We start from the raw sequence: 7,948 nt of genomic DNA on the forward strand, positions 1-7,948 counted from the left end.
ATCATTTTTTTTAAAAAAAGGCTGAAGTCTTTGGTCTTCATCAGTCAATGCTTGAAGTCCTCTTCACTTACAGTAAGCAAGCAGTTTCATCTGTAATCATAGATTATTAATGAGCCATCATCAAATTCTGGTGCTCTATTCTTCATAAGATCTACCATCTCTAATTATTTGCTCAGCATACAGATTAAATGAATATGATGACAAGATATAACTCTAATATATCTTGTTACTTACATAGATTATATATATATGATCTTGTTAGATAATAACTCTAATACACACCTTGTTCTGTTGTAATGACTGCCTCTTGGTCTATGCACAGGTTTCCCATGAACACAATGAAATGTTGGCTTTCCAGTCTTTAATATCTTAACGATAATTTGTTATGATCTAGACAGATCTAGCCTTTGCTATGATCTAGCCTTTGTGTAATCAATAAAACACAGATTATCTTTCTGTTATTCTCTATGTTCTGGTAGATCTATCTGGTATCAACAATGATACTCTACATCATCTTCTGAATAATGCTTAAAGTTCTGGTAGTTTCCGGTCAATATCTTGCTGAGGCACTTTATAAATTATCTTCAGCAAAATTTTACTTTTTTGTGTTATTTTTACTTGTTTGTGTTATTAATAATAGTTGATAATTTCTGCATTCTGTTTCATCACTCTTTTTGTAATGTATATATTTGTTATGTATTTAAGGTTTTTTTTACAAAACAACTTTATCAACTTCAAAATATTCTTCATTATACATAATACATTTGTCAAATTTGTGATTCCATTCTTTTTTCTTTTTCCAGTAATTCCATTCTCTTTTTAAATTTTATTTTTAATTTTTAAAATGTTTTATTATTGGCTCATACAACTCTTATCACAATCCCATTCTTAGAAACATTTTTCAAACTCATCTGTTTGGATGGTTGACAACACCTCCCTAATTTTTCTTCACCTCTTCTACACTGTCAAATTGCTCTCCTTTCATGTCCCTCTACATTTGTGGAAACGAAAAGAAGTCACACAGAGCGAGGTCAGGTGTATGGGGGAAGAGAGGCATGCTACTTTTGCCCCAAACAGGTGCACTGAGATGGCTGTGTGAGCAGGTGCATTGTCATGGTGACAAAACCAGTCTCCTATCCGCCACAGATCAGACCTTTTTTTTGCACACTGTTATGAAATCTTTCTAGAACTTCTAAATTAAAATCTTAATTAATAGTATGATCTGGTGGAATGAACTCCAAATGCACTATCCCCTTCACATTAAAAAAAAAAGCATCATCTTGATCTTTGATTTCACGTGATGAGTTTTTTGGGGTGAGGTGACAATGGCATTTTCCACTGGCTGGATTGATGTTTACTTTCAGAGTCAGAAGAATAGCAGGATATCTCATCACCAGTAAAGACCTTGGGCATGGGGGGGGGGGGGGGGAGTTTAGGTCACTTCAGAGTTGTTCTTTTAAAGCTCAGCATGCTTCTGCTCCATGCTCTTTGTCCTCAGGCCAGCCAAAACCGAAGACACGAATTTCACAGTGATCTTCCTTCTGAAGTCTTCCTTTGAAATTCACTGAACCAAGCTCCAGGATAGTCCAGATGACTTCCCCATCTCTTCAATTGTCCGTTCATTTTCAAGCACACGTGCACGAATTTGGTCGACATTTTCGTCTGTTTGAGAAGTTGGACGATCTAGAAGGAGGTTTGTCATCAATTGACTTTTCACCTTTTTTGAAATGAGAAAACCACTCGTACTCTTGAGTTTTTCCCTTGCGCTGCCCTTGTAAGCCATGTTCAGCATCACAAGTTTCTGCAGCATTTTTCCTGAGCAGGAAAAATTTCACAGCCACAAGCTGTTCTTTTAAATTGACCATCACAAAAAACGAGGTGTGAGCAAACTGCTTTTATGAAAGAATTCACTGTTACCAGAGAGAACCTTCTCAGAGCAAGTTGCTGGATGCTCACCTGTTGGGGAAAATGCATACTAAGGAAGTTCTGCTCAGCTGAGGTTGTTTTGTTTTTGTTTTTTAATGTTTTGGGTTTGTTTGTTTGTTTTTTTGCTTCTCTCTCTCTCTCTCTCTGTGCGTGTGTATGTGTGTGTGTGTGTGTGTGTGTGTATTCCACTCAGTTGGCCAAGAAATTGCCTTTCAAAGGACTTGCCGTAAACAAACGAGTGCTTTTAGCATATTGTACCCTCTGGAACCCAGGTGTTTGATAATGCATTATTGCAGCTTGGACGTTTTCCTTCCGTACCACTGGTTTTTTTTTATCTCCCCTTCAAAACCATTTTATTAGGAGTTAATACAGTCATCATATCATTTCATAGTTCAGTCGCATCAAGCAGTATTATACAATAGCTACCACAGTCAGTTTCAAATGTTCTCTTCCTTCTTGAACTCCTTGACATCAGCCCCCTTTTACCCAGCCCAACCACCATCAACACTGTAACCCACAGCTCCCTCCACCCCTTTTCCCACTTGCTGTTCCTATGGGTCCATCAATCCTGGGTTTCTTATACTGAAAAGTAGAGAAACATATAACAAAATTTCAAGAGGGTGACCCCCAATGCTATAACACATCTGAGATAGCGACAACCACAAAAAATTCAGAAAAGGTTGAAAACCAGGTCAAGCCGAACATGCATTAGAGTGGGTAAATAGTGACATGATTTTAGGTGCTCAGGTCATTTTGATTTTCTGTACTCATCTCTCCAACTCACTCTATTTGGCTACCACTTTCCTCCCATCCTTCTACTGTGGAGAGTGGGGAATTTCCAGAGGTTTATTTCTTATGTAGTTTCCTCAAATGTATCTTGGGCTCTCACTGTCAGGTATTCTCACAATTTAGCGTCAGGCACTGTTCCCTCCTACAACGTTGGATTATATGATTACAATTCTTTGCTGATGATGGAGTGCTTCTCCCACATAGACATGATTGTCCCCTCACTTAGATGGCTGCTTGTTTGGAAACAAGCCTTTAGGATTCTAGATGCTCCCTGATAGCCCAGCATCATCTAATTTCTTCATCACCCTTTGCTATGTCACCCATTTCCTCTGTGTTCCCTTCGAACAGGACCATGATGTAAGAACTAATTGTTCTTACATTGGAGCTGGAATTTATTGAGCACCCAAAACCCATTCCTGAATCTTTTATAAAAAAATATGTTTTTGACTGTCTTTCAAACCTCATTGTTAATTTATGGTAGATAGTATTATCAATCATTCCATTAGGACATAAAAACCTTCCATTAATATTATCTTTGATTAATCCCTGGTGCTTTTTAAAAGCCCTACTGAGAGACTGATATCGGGCAAATGTAGACTAACTCCATGTCACAGTACCTGAATTATTCACTTGTATATAATCAATCTTTTTCATTTCTGGTGCTATTGACAGAAAGAGTGGGAGGTGATTGTCTAGGAAAATTCACAATAATATTCACTGAGAATGCGAGTCACAGGATTTCCAGAATAATATATATCTTATGACAGCATATAGGGCATCGATGAAGCAATGTTTGTGTGCCTACCAACCGTTCAACAGTCTTGATGCAGCCGTCTCACATCTCCTCAGGCACCATGAATTTTCTGTCTTAAGTCCTTAGGTAGTGAGTGTGTCTGAGGTAGAGTCCATTTCTCCTAGGAGATTTTTGACATTGTTTCCTCACTGATACCACCCACAGAGCATGCCGTGCACCCTGAAGACCCAGCATTCCACAGTTCCAGGCTTGGGACACCAGGATGTGCCCAGAAATCTGGGTCGCTCTGGTTCATTTAGTGCATACTATCAGGATCAGTCCCTACCTAGGGTCCCCCAAGACATTTTTAGTCATTCTTCCCCCCACCTACAGTCAGGCATCTGTGTTCCTTGGGATGTGCTTGGCCCTTCCTCTCCCCTGACTTGACTTTGCCATCAGAATCCCTCAGCCTCAGATAGGGATATCAACCTGTCCAGGGGGCCTCATCATAGCTTCACATGGCAGCCACTCCGTTGACAACATCCCATTCCCTCCCTTAACAATTCGATCACAGCTGACGTGAGGCGTCCTCTGGCAAACTGACCTTCAAGATACAGAACTAGAGAGGATGGTGTCTGGTTCATTGGCACCAGTCAGGCTCTACCAGACTGTCTGGCCACCCAGCCTGGCAGACTGGATTCCATGAAAGCTGAGCTTGGGCCCCTCTTGTTGCTTGTTCTCTTAGTAGTGCACTCAAGCAGTATGTATCCTTTTGTGGTTGATTAACTTCATGCAGCATAATGTCTTCCAGATCCACTTCACAAGGTGTGAGGTGTTTCATGGTTTCATCGCCATTTTTGAGGGATACGTTGTATTCCATTATGTGAGTATACCAGAGGGTTTTTTATCCAGTCTTCTGATGGGAATATAGGCTGTGTCCAACTTCTTGCTATTGCAAACGGCTGCAATGAACACCAGGGGACCATACATCTGTTCGTGATCTCTTTTTTATTTCTTTGGGGTGCATGCCTAGTAATAGTATTGCTGGGTCATGTGGTATTTTAATTGCCATCTGTTTTAGGAATTGTCATAGGGCTTTCCACAGTGGGTTTGTACACAGTTACAAACCCACTAGCAGTGAATAAAAGTTCCAATCTTACCACACCCTCGCCAGCATTTGTTGTTCCCAGTTTTAAAAATGGGGCCATGGTTATGGGTGTTAGATGGTAGCTCATGGTTGTTTTGACTTGCGTTTCCAGGATGGCTAGTGAACCAGAGCATTTCCTCATGTGTTTACTTGCCATCCGAGTGCCATCCTCTGTGACTCATCTGTTCAGGTCCTTTGTCACCTTCTCAGAGGGTCCATAGGTTTTCTCTTGTTGTAGGCTTGTAAAATTCTGTAGATTTTAGTAATTAGTCCTTTGCCCATTACGCCATTGCTAAACATCTTTTCACAATCTGTGGGCTCTCTGTTTACTCTTTTAATGAAATCTTTCAATGCACACAAGTGTTTTATTTTTAATAGCTTCCACTCATCTATTTTTTTCCCATGGAGTGTGTTTCCTCTGTTATCTCTGGTAGCCCAAGGGCTAGCGTATTTGTCCCAATTTTCTCAAGGATTGTCTTGACAGTTTGGGGTTTGACATTTAGGGCTTTGATCAACTTTGAAATTGTTTTTGTGCATGGGGTGAGATATGGGTCTTGTTTGATTCTTCTGCATATGGCTATCTAGTTTTTCCAGAACCATGTATGAAGTGGGCATCCCCTTACCATTTAATGCTTATTGAACCTTTGTCAAAAATCAGTTGTCTGTATGCGGATGTTTTTATTTCTGGGTTTTCTATGCTGATCCATTAGTACCATTGGTTCTTGATCTTATGCTTCCTTTTTGAGATAGTTAAAGTTTATTGTGCCAACCCATCTGATAGACACATGTGGGCTTAATTAAAAGGTGGAGAGATAAATGGCTCAGTGAGCCTCGCCTTTCTAGTTCTCGGGTCTCTCGCTTTGTGATGTTTGGACTAGGGTCAGCTGCCTTAGACAGTTCCCTGCTTCACCTGGCAAGGCTCACTTCCTGCAAGACATCCCTGAGGAGAAGCCGCATGGACCAACCCCGATGCAGCCCTGGGTGCTGGAGCAGCCATGTGGAGACCCCTGCCAGCGCTGAGATGCTCACATGCTCACTGATTCAGCTTTCATCCTGCAGTTGGCATCATAGTGTGTTTTGTGAGATGGAAGAGGACTTTGTGGATTGGTGTCAGACATATGGGATAATGTTGGACTTGTGGGCTTGGGCAACACTGGGTTGGGATGTTTTCTTGATGTGCACTTACCCTTTATATAAACTCTCTCTTGTACATGAGCTTCTGTGGATTTGTTTCTCTAAAGTACCCAGAGTAACACACTTTTGAAATGACTTAATTTTGATCAATCCTTTTTTGGGGGGGGGGAGGTTAGGGAGCGGCAGGTTTACTTTGTGTATTCTTTCCATCTCTTTCTTTGGATATTTTTTTATTTTTCCCATAGAATCCTTCAATATCTCAACTCAAGGATTGAGACCGTTCTTCATTTCTTTCAGATTGAGAAATACTGTGGGTCTTCTTCTTTTTTGATTTTCTAACTCTAGGTTTTGTGGTTTTAATTATAATACTTCATTTTGTCTTCTCAAACCATTCTTTGAAATCTTTATTTTTACTTCTTTTACTTTGTTTCTTCCTTTTGCTTTAGTTTCTCTTCACTTAAGAGCAAGTTTGAGTCTTTTCTGACAACCATTTTGGTGTTTGTTTTTTTCATGTCATTTTACTTTCTTCATGTACAACGTCCTGATAGACTAATCTTTGGCCATTAGTGTTTAATGAACTAGGTATATTCTTTACAATCATCAGATTAGCAACATTAATTCCATCTGTAAATCTATTCCTCCCTTCCGTGTAATCTATTCACATTTTCTAGGGTTTAGGGTATAGTGATTTTTAGAGAGCCATCATCATATCTGCCATAGATTTTGTTGGTGGTTTTAGGTGACTTTGAGTCCATATACAACAGAATGAATCACTACCCAGTCCTGAACCATCTTCACAAGTGTAATGTTTGAGCTCAGTTTTGGCAGGCACTGTGTCAATTCATCTTGTCAAGCATCTTTCTCTTTTTTGCTTCCTTTCTACTTTACTAAGCCTGCTGTCCTCTTAGAGGGTCTGGTGTCTCCTGATAACATCTCCAAACTATGTGAGCTCAGGTGTATCCATCCTTGCCTCTAAGGAGCACACTGGTTTTGTTTCTTCTGAGGCATATTAATTTCTTCTTTTGTAAATCCATGGTATCTTCCATATCATTTGCCAGCACCATAATTCAGACAAATCAATTCTTCATTTTTCTTTTTTCAATATCCGGCCTTCATATGCATATGGGGAGACGAAAAATACATAGCTTGGATCATGCATATGTTAGACTTCAACATGTCATCCTTGTTCTTCGATGCTTTCAAGATTTTGTGTGCAATAGATTTGCCAAATGCACCATGTCACTTGCACAGATGATGGATGTTAGCAAGGTGAAATCCTTGATAGGCTGTATGTTTTCCCCATTTATCATGATAAGACTTGTTGGTCCTGTTGTGAGAATTTGCATTTTGTTTACATGGAGTTGTAATCTATATTGAAGACTGCAAACTTTGATCTTTATCAGCAAAGCTTTAAGTCCTCCCCACTTTTAGAAAGCAAAGTTGTGTCATGCGCACATCAAAGGTTGTTAATAAGACTTCCCTCATTCCTTTTTTCTTTCTTCCCTGTCTTTTACTTTATTTTTATTTATTCATTTTAAATCATTTCATTTGGGGCTCTTACAGATCTTATAACATTCCATATACCAGTTGTATCAAGCATATTTGTACGTATGATGCTATCATAATTTCCAAAACATTTTTTATTTGAACCCTTGGTATGAGCTCCTCCTTTTTCTCTTCCCCAGCCCCTCCCTGCTCTTACCCTCGTGAAGCGTTGATCAATTATATACTGTTGTTATTTCGTGTATTACATTATCTGTTGTCTCCCTTCACCCACATTTTTGTTATCCATCCCCTTGGGGTGGGGGTAGGCTATATATCCAACCTTGTGATTTGTTCCCTTCCCCCTCCCCAACCCTCTTGTTATCGCTACTCCCACTATTGTTCCTGGAGGCCTTATCTGAATTTCATGTGTCAAGAGTACTTATCTGTACCAATGTGTGTTCTCCAGTCTAGTCAGATTTTTAAGGTGGAACTGGGTCATGGTGGTGGGGAAAGGAAGCATTCAGGAACTAGAGGAATGATGTGTGTTTAGTCAGTGCTGTCCTGCACCATGGTTGAATCATCTCTTTCTAATAACTCTTCTGTGAGCCTTCCCTCAATCTTGATGCCAAATTCTTCTTCATATAGTCCAGCTTTCAATTTTAATTATCTTCAACAAAATATTACTTGCTTATATGCTTGTGTCGCTAATAATAATATTTGATCATTTCCTCATA

The sequence above is a fragment of the Tenrec ecaudatus genome, chromosome 2, assembly GCF_050624435.1.
Source record: "Tenrec ecaudatus isolate mTenEca1 chromosome 2, mTenEca1.hap1, whole genome shotgun sequence".
NCBI classification, from domain to species: Eukaryota; Metazoa; Chordata; class Mammalia; order Afrosoricida; family Tenrecidae; genus Tenrec; species Tenrec ecaudatus.